A 17,581-nucleotide genomic window follows, 5' to 3' on the forward strand; every position below is an offset into this window, starting at 1 on the left:
CACTGTTTATTAGTCATTTTCACCTCGCGACCATCGGTTCGGGAGAACCAAACGTTCGCACCCCTTGGCAACTCAATTGAGGTAACAATCGCTGAATCAACCCAATGTTGGGCGAGTCCAGAACCAGGGGCCACAGTCTTAGAATAAAGGGGAGGCCATTTAAGAACCTTTTCACCCAGAGAGTTGTGAATTTGTGGAATTCCCTGCCACAGAGGGCAATGGAGGCCAAATCACCGGATGGATTTAAGAGAGAGTTAGATAGAGCTCTAGGGGCTAGTGGAATCAAGGGATATGGGGAGAAGGCAGGCACGGGTTATTGATTGGGAACGATAAGCCATAATCACAATGAATGGTGGTGTTGGCTCGAAGGGCCGAATGGCCTCCTCCTGCATCTATTTTCTATGTTTCTATGTAACCCAAGGCCCCTGACTCTTGGCCTGAGGAAGGGTCTCATCCCGAAACCTCACCCATTCCTTCTCTCCAGAGATGCTGTCCATCCCGCCGAGTTACTCCAGCATTTAGCGTCTATCTTTGGGGCAGAGTAAATGCGGGGTGTGAATGCAGTGAATTTGGAGAAATTGATAAAGATGCCCGTGAACCTTAAAAGGTAATTAGAGCTTGGTTTAAGGAAAGATCAGTATATCAATAGCGTAATCACTATAGACCAATTATCGTAAATTACTATTGAAGTAAACACAACGTGTACTGATTGGAAGTTGAGATGCCCAGACTGTTAAAAGCATACAATCATCTCCCCATGAGTGGCAAGGGAGCTTTGTTTAATGATAGGTGTGAACACATCTGAGTATGACATTATTGAATGTATAGAGAATGTGTGAAGAGTTTTTGCACTGTTTTTGTTTTGTTTACATTTTTCTATTCTGAATAAAGTTCATTTCTGAAATAAATAAAAATTTCCCCGGGTGATCATGTTACTTGTACCCAATGGGTCAGCTTTGTAGATGAACACAATTAACACAGCTGAGTGTTACACTAGTTTAGTGTAATTTAGAGATACAGCACGGAAACAGGCCCTTTGGCCTACACAGTTCGCATTAAAGGCCCTGTCCCACTTTCCAGAGTTACTCACAAATTCTCCCGAGTTTTCCCCTTGATTCGAAATCGGAGAATTACGGTAATAGCTGTTCGTAGGTACTCGGGGCTATTTATTTTACTCATGGACATTTTTCAACATGTTGAAAAAAGTCCCGACTTACTTGATGCCCCGAGTTCCTACGGCTGGCATTACGAGCCGCTACAAAACATCTATGGACCCTACGGCCTCCTACAGACTCGCTACCGACATTCCCCGTCAAGGGGAAAACTCGGAGGAGTTCGTGAGTAACTCGGGAAAGTGGGACAGGGCCTTAACCAGCGATCCCCGCACATTGGCACTGTCCGACACACACTTGGGACAATTTACATTTATACCAAGCCCATCAACCTACAAACCTGTACGTCTTTGGTGTACGGGAGGAAACCGAAGATCTCAGAGAAAACCCATGCGGTCACGGGGAGAGCGTACAAACTCCGTACAGACAGCACCCGTAGTCGGGATCGAACCCGGGTCTCCGGCGCAGTAAGCGCTGTAAGGCAGCAACTCTACCGCTGCGCCACCGTGCCGCACTGCGTGTGAAATGTTGTACAATATCCCAAAATTCAAAACAAGAGATTCCAAATGCTCCATGGATGCTTGTATCTGGCAATTCTCAAAATTCAGAAGAAATCGGCACAGCTGGTGAAGCTGCTGCCTCACGGAGCCAGAGACCTGAGTTTGATTCTGACTTTGGGTGCTGTCTGTGCAGTGTTTGCACGTTCTCCCTGTGACTGTGTGGGTTTCCTCCGGGTGCTCTGGTTTCTTAAGGTCATAAGGCAATAAGTGATAGGAGCACAATTAGGCCATTTGGTCCATCTAGTCTAGTCCGCCATTCAATCATGGCTGACCTATCTCTCCCTCCTAATAATAATAATAATAATGCATTTTATTTGTGGCGCCTTTCTGGACACCCAAGGACACCTTACAGGACATAAAATCACAATACATTTATCAATATTAAAATCAAGTTGATTAAAAACAAAAAACAAAAAATACACAAAACATTTTAAGTCATTAAAATCAGGGTGAACATGGTGGAAGTTATGTCGGGTATGCTAATCTAAACAGGTGTGTTTTGAGTTGTGATTTGAATTGATCGATAGTGTCCAGGTGACGGATGGGAGGTGGGAGAGTGTTCCAGAGACGTGGGGCAGAGCAGCTGAAGGCTCTGGCTCCCATAGTGCTGAGTCTAAATGTGGGGACAGTTAAAATTGCAGCTGAGGAGGAACGAAGTGACCGGGAAGGAGTGTATGGTAGCAGCAGGTCAGAGAGGTATTGGGGAGCAAGGTGGTGTAGGGCTTTGAAGGTCAGCAGTAAAATCTTGTAGTTAATCTGATGGTGCACAGGGAGCCAGTGGAGCTGAGTGAGGATGGGTGTGATGTGGCCGATGATCTGGTGCGGGTGATGATCCGGGCTGCAGAGTTCTGAATGCATTGGAGGCGATGAAGAAGTTTATTGGAGCTGCAAGTGAGGAGGGCGTTGCAGTAATCGATGCGGGATGTGACCAGAGCGTGGATGAGGTCTTTTGTATTGTCTTTGGAGAGGGAGGGGACGGAGTCTGGAGATGTTGCGGAGATGAAAGTATGCAGAGCGTGTGATATTGCTGATGTGGGGGCCAAAGGAAAGTGTACTGTCCAGAATGACGCCGAGACTTTTGACATGGGAGGAGGTGGGTATGGGTGAGCCATCAACTGAAATGGTGAACCGGTGGGTTTTGGAGAGTGTGGACTTTGAGCCAATTAGCATGATTTCTGTTTTAGTTTCCATTGAGTTTTAGAAGGTTGAGTGACATCCAGTTGCTGATAGCTTGAAGACAGGTGGTGAGGGCAGTTGGGGGAAGGGAGGTGTTTGGTTTTGTGGAGAGGTAAAGTTGTGTATCATCGGCGTAGCAGTGAAAATTGATTCCAAAATGACGGAGAATATTGCCAAGAGGTTGAATATAGATGATAAAAAGCAGTGGCCCCAGCACCGACCCCTGAGGAACACCATGGGTGACTGTAGCAGTTGTGGATGTGACTTTATTTCCCTGGATGAACTGTTTTCTGTCGTGTAGATAGGACCTGAACCAAAGTAGTGCTTTCATTGCACAGGTGAAGTTAATTGATGCACCAAGTGTATTCATTTTATTCCTTCAATTTAATTAATAGAGATGTCCTTTATGTTTTGCCAAACCAGACAAACCCTTTCCCTTTAAAGCAAATCGGATAAATTGTCAGACATTTAAATACTGTTGATAGTCAAATAATAGACAATAGACAATAGGTGCAGGAGTAGGCCATTCGGCCCTTCGAGCCAGCACCGCCATTCACATGGCTGATCATCCACAATCAGTATCCCATTCCTGCTTTCTCTCCATATCCCTTAACTCCGCTATCCCACTAACTCTATCTAATATTGGATCACGTTGGATTTCAAGAGTGTGAGATATAGCTCTTAGGGCTAACGGAATCAATGGATAAGGGGAGATTGATTTAGAATGGGGTATTGATTTAGAATGATCAGCCATGATCATATTGAATGGCGGTGCTGGCTCGAAGGGCCGAATGGCCTAATCCTGCACCTATTTTCTATGTTTATAATTTCTAACATTTTCCAAAGCTGCAGAATAAAGTTTAAAAAAAAAACTCATGCGGGGCAAACAATGCCTTTTTAAAGGACATCAGATGACATGCAACTCAATCTTCGAGCAAATAAAAAAGGCATCAATTCACAACAAGGGAATGATGTAGGGTGCTGAAGCTACTAAAATTACCAGTATGTAATAGGGTCTGGGCCCAAAGTGACAACCATTTTCTTTTATATTTATCATGTCTTCATGGTAGCAGCCATGCCCTAGCAATTACACCAGTACTCACTGTCCTGTTGCCTTTTAGAATTTATGACAGGTCCATTATTAGGAAATTGGACTGAAATGGGTATAGTGGTATAGCTTTCTCAGAATGCTACAATAGCCTCCTAGATTATGTGGATGACAGCTTTGTCAGTTTCAAAACAAGCCGTGAAGTAGTTTGATATCATTAGTTCTATTTTCTTAATGGGCATCTGCTTCCACTGCCTGCTAGTGCAATATATTTCCAAGGCAGCAACTCAGGTCACTTCAGTGAGATTGAAGCCTTCCGCTAATAATGCAGGATGTTATCATTACCCCAAACGCAACATTAATTAAAGCGAACTTTAGTTATGGAATGTGCAATTAGTCTCAGGTCATGGATAACAATTTCATAGTATAAATTGAAATAAAAATGTTCCCTGATAAAAACAATCAAAATTCATATAAAGTTATTACTCTTCCATCCAAAGACTTGCACCTCCACATTCCCCTCTTTGTCGTATTATTGTTAATTATATCTACAAGCCTAATTACACAATGTATTATTTAAGTCCTGGGTGTGCAAGGAAAATAGCAGCAACTGATAATTGACTGATAATTGATCATAGATCACAAATCATTAATAATTAAGGGAAATAATGAATATTTAATTCAGAAAATGACCCAATGTGAAGTAAATGGGATTAGTAAAAGAATCACAATTGCCTTAGGCTTGACAGGTTCCAGTTTGTCTTAGCGTAGTGTGTAGTTATTTTCATCATAGTTACCAATCACCGGCTTATAACTGTGGTTAGGTTTAAAGGATCAATGGGGATAGTCTGTCCTTATCCATACCCTCTCATATACTTTCTTCTTCTCAAACTGCAACCCCACCTGGTAGATTGTTGCGGAGTGCGGAAAAAAAATTATGATCGCTATTTCTTTCATGTCCTCATGACAGAAGAAATAGTGTCACGCTTTTTAGTTTAGTTTAGAGATACAGCGTGGAAACAGGCCCTTCGGCCCACAGAGTCCACACCGACCATGCGATCCCCGCACACCCACACCATCCTACACACACTAGGGACAATTTACACTTATACCAAGCCTATTAACCTACAAACCTGCACGTCTTTGGAGTGTGGGAGGAAACCGAAGATCTCGGAGAAAACCCACGGGGAGAACGTACAAACTCCGTACAGAGAGCACCCGGAGTTTGGATCGAACCCGGGTCTCCGGCGCTGCAAGCGCTGTAAGGCAGCGACTCTACCGCCCGGTGTGAAGAGGTGAGGTAAGATGTGACATGTCAGGCTGGCTGACAGTTTCACACAACAGGCCAGTTAGACTCCAATTCCATGAAGACGTCACAAGTATACGTATCTTGGCATGTAGATTGCAGGTTGACTCTCTGACACCCTCTCATTATAGATTTCTGCTTTACAGCAGTGTTCATTTCAAGTAAGCACATCATTTTTGTTCAGCTGATAATCAGGAGACAGATTTTTTTTTCCCCTCTCCCTCTCTCCAGATCTTTCTGAGTCGCGAGTCTCTTTAGTCAGTGAGGAACTGCGAGGCAACACACTGCGACACAACTCTCTCTTATCGGCAAGACTGTTGACAGAGTGTAAAATGTCACGGCTGCACTGGGACAAGTTATGTTCAAGAATGTGAATACATAATTTAGAGAGTGCACACTCTGGCTGGAAGAAGAACAGATTCCTGATGGAAGTGTATTAAATCGTGAGATACTGTAAGTTAGTCAGCCATAACCTTTTTCCCCCAGAGTGGATATGTCAAAGAGTATAGGATGTAGCGTTAGGGTGAGAGGGACACAGTTTAAAGGAGCATGTTTTTTTTGCCCAGATAATGGGGAGTGTGGCAATATTTCTGGGAACACGCTGGTGGTGGAGGCAGATGCGATGGTGATATTTACGAGGCTTTTAGATGTATACTAGACCAAGTGCAGACCCGTTGGGTCTGTTTCCCCAATGGCGTTTGCGGGGGGGTGGGGGGTTGAGAAGAGGGGAGGGAGGGGAGAGGAGGAGGAGGAAACGGGATAGATTTGGGAGGGAAAGGAGAGCGGGGTAGGGGGTGAGAGATGGGGAGAGAGATTTCGGGGAGGGGGGATGGGGAAGATGGGGAGGAGGGAGAGGGGTGGGGGAGAGAGGGGAAAGAGTGGGGAGGGAGAGTGGAGGGGAAGGGGGAGAGAAGTGGAAGAGTGGGGAGGGAGGGAGCGGTAGGGGGAGTGATGTACCTGCCTTCTCTCCATAACCCCGGATCCCTTTAGCCAACGCAGCCGTTCCCTACCCGTAGCCCCCACTGGGGGGGGGTGGGGGGGCGGCATCACACACACTAACCACCCCCCACACACAGAGTTGGAAAAGTGTTTAAAGACCGTTCCCTACCTGTTGCCCCCAGCGGAGACGTGGTCGTCGAAGTCGGGTTCCGGCCGTATTAAAATAGCGTATATTGAAGTCGTCGAAGTCGGGTCCGTCTCGGCAACGCGGGGGGGGGGGGGGGTGGCGGGGCGGCATCACACACACGAAGCATCCCCACACACAGAGCCTTAAAAGTGTAATGCCCCAACGCAGCCGTTGCCTACCCGCAGCCCCCACGGGAGACGTGGTCCTCGAAGTAGAGCTGTTCCCGAAAGGCCGTTTTTAAATGGCGTCGCGTGAGGGTTTGCTGCGGGCGCCAGCAACCGTTATGGTCGCTGGCCAGCAGGAGGCGACAAAATGAGTGAGGGGGGGGGGGGGGAGGAGAAGGTTTTAATGAAAAAAATGGACATAAACATAACGAAATGTAATGAGGAGTGGATAGCTGGAAGGGAAAGTGAAATGTCTACCGAAATGGCTGCTTGAATGGGTGAGAAGCCAGCTTTTATTTCAAAAACTGGGGGGGGGGGGGGGGGGGGAGGAGGCATTACACTTTTGCGTTGGGGCATTACACTTTTAAGTGGTGAAAGTTCTGACATAACAGGAATCAGCCTGGTGAACCTTCTCTGTAATCCCTCTCTATGGCAACGATGTCTTTGAGCATTGGGCATTGTGACATTACACGATGGAACGTTCACCATTGGCTGGGGCTCCTGCATAGGCATATGTAAATGGATCCATTCCGATCGGACATATGTGAAGATTGGGCATTGTGACATCACACGATGGAACGTTCAGCAGGGGCTGGGGCTGGTGAAGCTTCTGTGGGTGTTAATCCAGTTTAGTTTTGAAATATTGGCGGGGGGGGGGGGTGGGTTAGGATTTGATTAAAAACGTACACTTAAACACGTTGAAATGTAATGAGGAACGGATACTTAGAAAGAAAAGTGAAATCTCTACCAAAATTGAAAAGATGTCGGCGATTCAGCGTTCCCCCTTATCCTTAAACTTTGACCCCTTGTTCTGGTCTTCCCCAACATCCGGAACAATCTTCCTGCATCTAGCCTGTCCAACCCCTTAAGAATTTTAAACGTTTCTGTAAGATACCCCCTCAATCTTCTAAAATCTAGTGAGTACAAGGCGAGTCTATCCAGTCTTTCTTCATATGAAAGTTCTGACATTCCAGGAATCAGTCTGGTGAACCTTCTCTGTACTCCCCCTATGGCAACAATGTATTTGAGCATTGGGCATTGTGACATCACACGATGGAACGTTCACCATGGGCTTGGGCTCCTGCATAGGCATATGTAAATGAATCCATTCCGATTGGACATCTGTGTGCATTGGGCATTGTGACATCACACGATGGAACGTTCAGCAGGGGCTGGGGCTGAAGCTGAATCTATGAGTGAGAAGCCAGTTTAGTTTTGAAATATTTGGGGGGGGGGGGGGGGGTATGTTATCCATTAAAAACGTGCGCTTAAACACGACGGAATGAAATGAGAAGCGCATACTTAGAAAGAAAAGCGAAATCTCTGACGAAGTGGAAAAGACGTGGGCGGTCCTGCGGCCCCCAATAGCCCCCAATGGGGGGGGGGGGGGGCCTCACACACACTAACCACCCCCACACACAGAGTTGGAAAAGTGCATAAAGACCGTTCCCTACCTGTAGCCCCCAGGGGAGATTTGGTCGTCGAAGTCGGGTCCCTGCCGTCTTAAAATAGCGTATCTTGAAGTCGTCGAAGTCGGGTCCGTCTCGGCAACGCGTGGGGGGGGGTGGTGGGGGGGTTCGCGGTGCGGCATCACACACACGAAGCTTCGACACACACAGAGCCTTAAAAGTGTAAATGCCCGACCTCTTTTCCGTTTTTCTCTAATTTAATTAAGATGTGCAGGTGGTGTTCTTATAGAGGTTCAGGGGTGAATGACGTAAATATTTTCACACAATATGGGAACATCTCATGTTGTCTTGAAGGCTCCTCGGCCCACATCTGACTCTCTGTACTGTCACTATGGCAACGATGTCTATGAGCACTGGGCATTGTGACATCACACGATGGAACGTTCACCATTGGCCGGGGCTCCTGCATAGGCATATGTAAATGGATCCATTCCGATTGGGCATCTGTGAGCATCGGGCATTGTGACATCACACGATGGAATGTTCTCCAATGGCTGGGGCTGGTGATGGCATATGTAAATGGATCCATTCCGATTGGTCATCTGTGAGCATTGGGCATTGTGACATCACACGATGGAATGTTCAGCAGGGGCTGGTGCTGGTGAGGCTTGTGTGGGTGAGAAGCCAGTTTAGTTGTGAGATTTTTGGGGGGGGGGGGGGGGGGGGGGTGGGTAAGGTTTTGATTTAAAACGTGCGCTTAAACACGACGGAATGGAATGAGAAGCGCATACTTAGAAAGAAAAGCGAAATCTCTGCCTAAGTTGAAAAGACGCGGGCGGTCCTGCGTCCGGTTTCGGAGTTGCGGAGAATCAAAGGGAGCGCGCCAGCAAAGGGAGTGGGCCAGGCTGCCGGACGGACGGCCGGACGGAGTTCCGTTTCGGAATCTGGGGCGAGAGTTTTATATAATAATAGATATACATATATATATATATATATATATATATATATGCAGAAAATGGAGGAATATGACTCATGTACAGGCAGATGAGATTAGTTTATTTTGGCATTATGTTCAGCATTGAGATTGTGGGCTGAAAGGCCTGTTCTTGTGCTGTACTTCTCTATATTCAATGTTAATAAATAGAATGTGTAGGTAGACAATATAGACAATAGACAATAGGTGCAGGAGTAGGCCATTTGGCCCTTCGAGCCAGCACCGTAGGAACTGCAGATGCTGGTTTACACCGAAGATACTCAAAATGCTGGAATAACTCAAGGGACCAGGCAGCATGTCTGGATGTAGTCAAGAATTTTGTGTTTCTATAAGTTTCCCTCTCATCCTTCTAAATTCCAGTACATACAAGCCCAGTCGACCCATTCTTTCATCATATGTCAGTCCCGCCATAGCAGGAATTCACCTGGTGAACCTACGCTGCACTCCCTCAATTGCAATTGACCAAAGGCTAGTTGGTCCCCATTTGAAGCACAGGAGATGGTCCTTAACTTGCCTCGTAGCTGCTGAGACATGTTGGACACAAGGAACTGTAGATGCTGAAATATAGAATAAAACCCAAAGTGCTGGAGTAACTCATTGAGTCTGGCAGCATCTGTGGAGGTGAATTGACAGGCGACGTTTTTGGTTGTTAGTAAACACAACTTAGAAAGGTTAAGTATGTGGGTATAAATGATGCTGGGACACCTTTTGGAACTTAGTAAAATGCAGAATAAGAATTGATAGTTCAAAATACAAGAAGAAAAGTTCAAGTCCATTCACACTCCACTGCGATTGTTGACCCGAAACGATGATAAATTATTGCAACCCGAAACGTCGCCCATCCACTCCCTCCACTGATGTCACCTGACCCGCTGAGTTACTCCAACGCTAGCCAAGAAATGTTAAGTGGCTTTGTCAAACGCTCTATATTTTTTTGGACTAGAGTCTGACTTTGTGGTGTGTTTTACCACCACTGATGAATTTCCCTTACTTGAGCTCTTGATTTGGAAATCAAACATTCCTGACGTTTTTGTTCCTTTAAACATAGATTTGACCTCCAGCCACTTGGCCAATTTTTTAATCCTGGAATTATTATCAGCTTGGGTTTCCCGTACGAACTCGGTGAGTAAGACTCATAGTTCATTGTTTTGTGCTTCTCCAAGTAAATTATTTCTGGTTTCTCGCCGTTGATCGGAGGCATCTGCGCAAGATCACATTTTGTGAACCCTTTTCCAAGTTGTCTAAGTAAGAGTTTAATAAAATCTTTTATTGGAAACCTTGGTGGAGCAGAGAAACAAATGGAAACTTAGAGATAAGGAATCTCTGAGGCGAGTGTGTGCAGCTGTTGACATTGCAGGGGGATATAACCGATGAGGAAGTGCCTATTTTTCTAGGCTTGACGTGAATGATGGTCAGGGAAGGGGTGTATATTTATGTAAGGGTGAAGATGGGAGTTTAAGGGGCTGAATATTGCTGAGAGAACGCCGTTTGCATTCAGCACAACACAAAAGATGGAAATGAAGTAACTTCCTTGTAAAAGAGCTCCCGACAGAATAATTTCAGTTCATAGAGGCTGCCTTGGGCACAGATGAGGGTTGACTCGAAAAATAGGAAATGATAGAGTCAACTTGTCAGGCTGCTTAGTCAGAAACAAAACGGCAAAGTGTCCTTGGCAGGGTAGACTGTATATCTTTCAGAAACGATAAACAATTTATCTGGACCCACATAAATAATCACTGAGACAAACTCACGATAAAACTCGGCAAGAAAATAATGCTTCAAACATTGAAGAGAATGGGTGCACTAATTAAAAATGATGATTGATTATTTTAAAGTTTCACTTTACATTTTACAAAATCAGATCACATTTTAGTAAAGTGTTTAACTGTTAAAGTGACACGTCACATAGATTTATTATCTCAACACAGTTTTGCTGTATTAAATAATACTTTGTACAAGAATGCTACCTTAATTCTGTTCCACATGCCGCTTCTAAATTAAAATGGCAAGAATAGATATATTTTTAATTTTATTTTGAAGTTTCACTTTATATTTTACAAATCAGATTCCATTTTAGTAAAATCGACCTGTTACATAGATTTACTAATTTAACATAATTTGTAGTTTGCTGTATTAAATAATAGTTTGTACTAGAGAGCTACCTTTTAAGAATTAGATCTGTTCCATATGCCCATTCTAAATTAAAATAGTAAGAATAGTTTATTTTTAATTTTTAAATATTGATCTTTTAAATCCATTAAAAAAATGAGGGCATACACAGAGAGGTGATATACAATGTAATTAATGCATAACTTCAAATCTGCAAGATATTTAATTTGTAGGTTAATTGGCTTCTGGACATTGTCCCTAGTGTGTAGGATAGAACTAGTGTACTGTGATCACTGGTCAGTGCAGACTGAGTGGGCCAAAGCGTCAGGTTTCACTCTGTATCTCTAAACTAAACTAAACTAAACTAAACTAAACTAAACTAAACTAAACTAAACTAAACTGTTATCTATCCTTCTGATTCTGTATCCAGAAGGCAAAAAAAGAAAATAGTCTGAATATTCTTGTACATAAATCTGACTTAGTCAATGCTTTCTCCCACCGGATGCAAACTTCAATCTGGAAAGACTTGGATGCCTCGAGAGTGCGGAATGATTGTCACAAAATGCTGGAGTTATGCCCCTGTCCCACTTAGGAAACCTGAACGTACACCTCTGGAGACTTTGCGCCCCACCCAAGGTTTCCGTGCGGTTCCCGGAGGTTGCAGGTAGTGGAAGCAGGTAGGGAGACTGACAAAAACCTCCGGGAACCGCACGGAAACCTTGGGTGGGGCACAAAGTCTCCAGAGGTTTCCGTTCAGGTTTCCTAAGTGGGACAGGGGCATAACTCAGCAGGACAGGCAGCATCACTGGAGAGAAGGAATGGGTGATGTTTCAGGTCGAGACCCTTCTTCAGACTCCAATGACAGTCACTTGTCTTCTGTGTTCTGACTGGAATCTGTGAGCTACTACCGCACCCTATGGCCAGCCGAAATGGAAATGGAAGCAGCAGTCTGAAGACGGATCCTGACCAACAAATGTCATCGGTCTTTTTCCCTCTACAGATGGTGCCATGGCCCGCTGAGTTCCTCCAGCAGTTTGTGTTGTGCTGAAGGTTCCAGCATCTGCAGTGTCTTCTAATTCCATGGACACGTCAGCTATGGATCCGGGGATGTTTCGTGGCTAATCACCAGCACTCCTTAAAAGGAGCAATCTGGTGTCAGTCTTAACAATTGCTCTGCAATAAAGTAAACCCTCATTATTATGAACCCCTTTATAATGGATTTTGGTTATAGTGGACAGACCTTCTGACCTTTACCACTAGGTCAGGCTGCTGATGCCATCCCAGGACAATAAGACTCTATTCCTTGGAGCGCAGGAGGATGAGGGGTGATCTTATAGAGGTTTAAAAAATCAAAAGAATAGATCAGGTAGACGCACCGAACCTTTTGCCCAGAGTAGGAGAATCAGCAACCAGAAGACATGAGGGGGAAAATATTTAATAAGAACCCGAGAGGTATCTTTCTTACACACAGGTGTTGGGTGTCTGGAACAAGCTGCCGGAGGAAAGGGTTGAGCAGGTACTATCGCAACGTTTAAGAAAAATTTAAACAGGTACATGGATAGGAAAAGTTCAGAGGGCTATGGGCCAGGTGGAACTAGTGTAGACGGGACATGTTGGGCAAGTTGGGCCGAAGGGCCTGTTTCCCTGCTGTAAGACTCTACGGCTCTATGGATCAGTAAACTAAGCCTCTCACCCTGACTAACTATTTGTCCAGACAGTGATGCTTTGCAAGCAGTTAATAAAACAGGCTATCAAAGCACCTTACAGTGGAGGGCCTAAGCCAACCTGACGTAAGTTGGATGATAGGCCGGGTTACTTATTCCTGCTCAGTAGGATTCTATATAATCACAGTATTTCATAATAAAATATCAAGTTTCTTTTTATAAAATCCACCATTGATTTTCTCAAGTAAATTATAAGAAAGGATCATTTTAATTAATTATAAAAAAAAAAAAATTAGGATAAAATATATATTTTAGGGGCGGCACGATGGCGTAGCGGTAGAGTTGCTGCTTTACGGCGCTTGAGACCCGGGTTTGATCCTGGCCACGGGCACTGTCTGTCCGGAGTTCACACACAGTTTGTAGGTTAAATGGCTTGGGTAAAAAATAGTCCCTAGATATAGCGTGTAGTATAGTGTTGGTGTACGGGAATCACTGGCTGGTGCGGACTCGGTGGGCTGAAGGGCCTGTTTCCATGCTGTATCTTTAAACTAAACTAAACAAGCACAATGCACAAGAATGTTGATAAAATATGTTGGGGTATTTTGTGTAGACCATTTCGGCACAAGTCAGAGTATATGCCGTGATCCTGGAAGAATTCAGGTGAATAAGTTCATAAGTTATAGGAGCAGAGTTAGGCCATTTGGCCCATCAAGTCTACTCTGCCATTCAGTCACGGCTGATCCACAGTATCGCTCCCTCCTAACCCCATTCTCCTGCCTTCTCTCCGTAACCCCTGATACCGGTTGTCGAAAGCCCCCAGACGTCGGATGATCTTTCCGCTCCGATGCTGAGTATTGCGCGACGCTGTCGTCCCACCTTATCTCCCTGCACGTTCAGGGCTTCTGCAGGTCGATCATAAAAGCAGCACGCTGCTTCCTGAATGCAAAAGCTCATTATATCCCTTCTCTTTCCAATTAAAAAGTTCATAATGTTAATTAACAAAGGCAGTAATAATACAATAAAGTTTGCTTATCAAATGGCTGGTGTTTACTTTGTGTCACTTTCACAGAACAAGTGAACACACACCTTTCATGTTTATACCAGAGGGGGAATTTTTGTCTATTTTTCCCTGTTTTCTCTCGTTTATGAGTGTTTTACATCCTACGGCTGGCGCTGATAGAAAGACTGACCTTTAAGCTTGTTGATTAATAGCATGATCTGTTTTCCCTTTTTCACTGTTTAAAATTACCATCCATTATAAATGTGGGATGACTATGTGGCATTAGCCCTTTTAGCAGTCACGAAATTATAAAATATACACTTGCACAGTAAGCAATTTTAACAATCTGCACAGTCATTCATCTTTTTAATGAGTCTTGTTTACAGCTCTCTGCGATGTACATCGTCACTCTTCCTATTTACATCTTAGCCCCTTTAATTAACGGGGAACTGTAAAAATAGGAATTTTTAAAAATAAATTCTGATTAATTTGGAGAGCGGGAGGTTGGAGGGGGGGGGGGGGGTGGTGGTGGTGGGGGGGGGGGGGGGAGAGTTATTATAACCTGTAACGTTTCCTTGTGAACGCTTTGTTCCTTTGTTCTTTATTAGATGCAGTAAATTAGCAAAACTGAATTACTGTGACAAAAGACTCCTTCATATTATGGTTTACCACCTACTGTAAGGGCAAGACCTGTAAGTTAGGTCTCTATTAGGAAAAATCAGGACAAATAAATCTCAGTGTTGTGTCTAAGAGGAACTGCATTTCTTGCCACCAAATATTAAGGAGGTTGGTCACCACTTATTTTTTACACTAATATACTTTTCAGCCATTAAAATGCGCATCATTTTTAAAAGCAGGTGGGATAAGGTATTGTTAACTTTCCTGTGTGTGTAGGAAGGCTCCTCGTTGAGAATGGGAAGTGCAATTAATTGCTGATATATTAGCATCGCACCCAATCTCTTTTGTGGCAAATTCATCATTTTCATTAAAATTATCATTTCAGACCAATCTTAAAAAATTGCAACTTGAAATCAGAGCGGTTCGTAGAATGATGAGCCTGGTGTGCACACAATGAGATGTGAGGCATTCCAAACTAATTAAGGATCAAATCTCGCAGGAAAGGCACAGAACACTGGAGTAACTCTGCGGGCCAGGCAGCGTCTCTGGAGAACATGGATAGGTGACGTTTCAGGTCAGGTTCCTGTACAGGATCCCGACCCAAAACATCACCTATCCATGTTCTCCAGAGACGCTGCCTGGCCCGCAGAGTTACTCCAGCATTTTATGTCTTTTTTTTTGGTAAGGTGGCATCTGCAGTTCCTTGTTAATAAAAAATAAATCTCACAGGAGAGGCAGAATGTTGGAGTAACTCAATGGGTCAGACACCATCTCAAGAGATCTGTGATAGGTGACATTTCAGGTTGGGATCCTGTAATGAAATTATCCATGTCCGACAGAGATGCTGCCTGACCCGTCGAGTTACTCCAGCATTTTGTGTCTTTCTTTGGTAACCAGCATCTGCAGTTCATTGTTGATAAAGATTAAGTTTCCTTTGGTTGTGATCGGCCATGTTGAAGCAGAATATTAGGTGTCCCACATTAAGTATTTCACAATACAAGCAAGACATGTTGGTAGCCTCCACATCCTTCCAGTAATGAGGGGTGACCAGAACTGCACACAATACTCCAAATGTGGCCTAACCAAACCATGAAACTGCAATATGACATAGTTTAGTTTAGAGGAACAGCACGGGAACAGGCTCTCCCACCCAAGCCCACCGAGTCCGTACCGACCAGCGATCCCCACACACAAACACTATCCTACACACACAAGGGACAATTTTACATGTATACCAAGTGTGGCCGCGTGGGTTTTCTCTGGGATCTTCAGTTTCCTCCCACACTACAAAGACGTACAGGTTTGTGGGTTAATTGGATTGTAAGTTGTCCCTAGCTTGTTGGCTGGTGTTAGTGTGCGGGTTTTCGCTGGTTGGACGCAGACTCGGTGGGCCTAAGGACCTGTTTCACGCCGTATCTCTAAACTAAAACACTGTTCAAATGCGTGGTGGTAAAATATAAAAGCCACATTTGGTTTTAAAAGCAAAATAATAAAAATGCCAAGCAACTGATGGGAATATGAATGCCTGTGGTGTGTTAGGTGATGTGAGCTGGTCTAGCAATGGAGTCATTATTACTGTAGTCAGCACCTTTGTATTGCAGCATGGTAAATCAAACAGAGTACTTGCTCCATATCATTATTCACTGGCTCTGTGTCAGCCACTTGGGTGAAGATTCAGCTGTTGCTGCTTTAGAGAGTTTAGGAGCCAATTATGTTTAGGCTAACAACTCTTGGCATATTATACTATTTTGTCTAGATATATCTTGCAGTATTATTTTGGACACTTGGTGGTGGTCATTAGATGCACAGAGTGGTATATAGATATGGGCATAGTGGACGGGGAGTGGCAAACCAGACACAGGGAAGGAGAGCATACAGTTCTCACCAGAACAGGGACAGAACATCCACTCTATCCAGCTCGACAACTTGCATGCAGAATAAGAAAAACCTGGGTACGTTCATCTCTTTATTTGTACAACTACTTCAATAAACAACTAAGTAATCTGGATATAACGACTGGAAGATCTGTTCCATTAGGTCTGCGTAAGATCACTCTGACTAACCTGTGTAGTAATGGCAACTGGAAAATAGGACACTGGAAAGATCGGAAATTTGCCAAGGACTTACAAAGAGTTTGTGCTCAAACAATTTTACCTATTTGAATAAGATCAGATAAAAGTACTTAACATCCGTTGCACTATGAGAGGGAGTTAACAATTTCTGGAGAAGATGCGCAGGAGAAAGTTGGAAAGGAAAGATAAAGTGAATCCAATGTGAATTGGATCCTTTGACATTTTAAGTGACATTGCCATTTCTGGTGCAATTGGCTGTACTGGAACCGAAAATACTGGACGTTATATCCTCTTATATTACTAGGATCAAATATTCTTATGGCTTGGATAGAGTGGATGCGGAGAGGATGGTTCCACTATTGGGAGAGTCTAGGACAAGAGGTCACGGCCTCAGAATTAAAGGACGTTCCTTTCTGAAGGAGATGAGGAGGAATTTCTTTAGCCAGAGGGTGGTGAATCTGTGGAATTCATTGCTGCAGAATACATTGGGATCTCCAGAGAGTGCAGCTGGTACATTAATAACAGAATGAAAAGAAACATTGAATAAATATTTTGCATCAGACCTTCACAGTGTAAAACACTGCTAACAGCCAAATTGATAATTTCAAATAAACATGGGCGAAGATGCATGAATCCCAATTATGGGGGATGAGGTATTTTGGAAATCCAGGGGGCTGGTTAATGGCAGGCACGTCACCAGGACCCAATGGACTGCATGATCATGCTTTAATGGAAGTGGCTGCAGAGAGAGTACGGAGGGTCAAGAACATGGAGAGATTTGAAAAGAAAGGTTAAAGGTTTGAGGAACAAAAAAGTTGACACGAGAGATGACAGATGCTGAAATCTTGGCCAAAACACCCGTGCAAATTTGTGAATATGGACAGGGTGTTTCCACCAGTGGGAAAGTCTTGGACCAGAGGACATAGCCCCAGAACAAATGGGCATACCTCCAGAAAGGAGATGTGGAGGAGTTTCTTTAGTCCGAGGGTAGTGAATCAGTGGAATTCATTGCCACAGACAGTGGTGGAGGCCAAGTCAGTGGATATTTTTAAGGCAAAGATTCATGATTCTTACTGGTGTCAGAGGTTATGGGGAGAAGGCAGGTGAATGGGGTTAGGATGGAGAGGTAGATCAACACGATTGAATGGTGGAGTAGACTTGATGGGCCGAATGGCCTAACTCTACTCCTATCACTTATGATCTTAAATATTGGACAATCAATA

General features: G+C 44.2%; 1 long non-coding RNA gene across 1 annotated transcript in view; it reads left to right on the plus strand.

Moving 5' to 3' along the window:
• Positions 1 to 444: 444 nt before the first annotated feature.
• LOC116991682 overlaps positions 445 to 17,581 on the plus strand; it is a 1,144,705-nt gene continuing 1,127,568 nt past the window's right edge. The window contains exon 1 of the long non-coding RNA XR_004416871.1: positions 445 to 541. This is a non-coding gene — a long non-coding RNA (uncharacterized LOC116991682). The remainder of the gene's footprint in view (positions 542 to 17,581) is intronic.

The sequence above is a fragment of the Amblyraja radiata genome, chromosome 34 (genome assembly GCF_010909765.2).
Source record: "Amblyraja radiata isolate CabotCenter1 chromosome 34, sAmbRad1.1.pri, whole genome shotgun sequence".
Lineage (NCBI taxonomy): Eukaryota > Metazoa > Chordata > Chondrichthyes > Rajiformes > Rajidae > Amblyraja > Amblyraja radiata.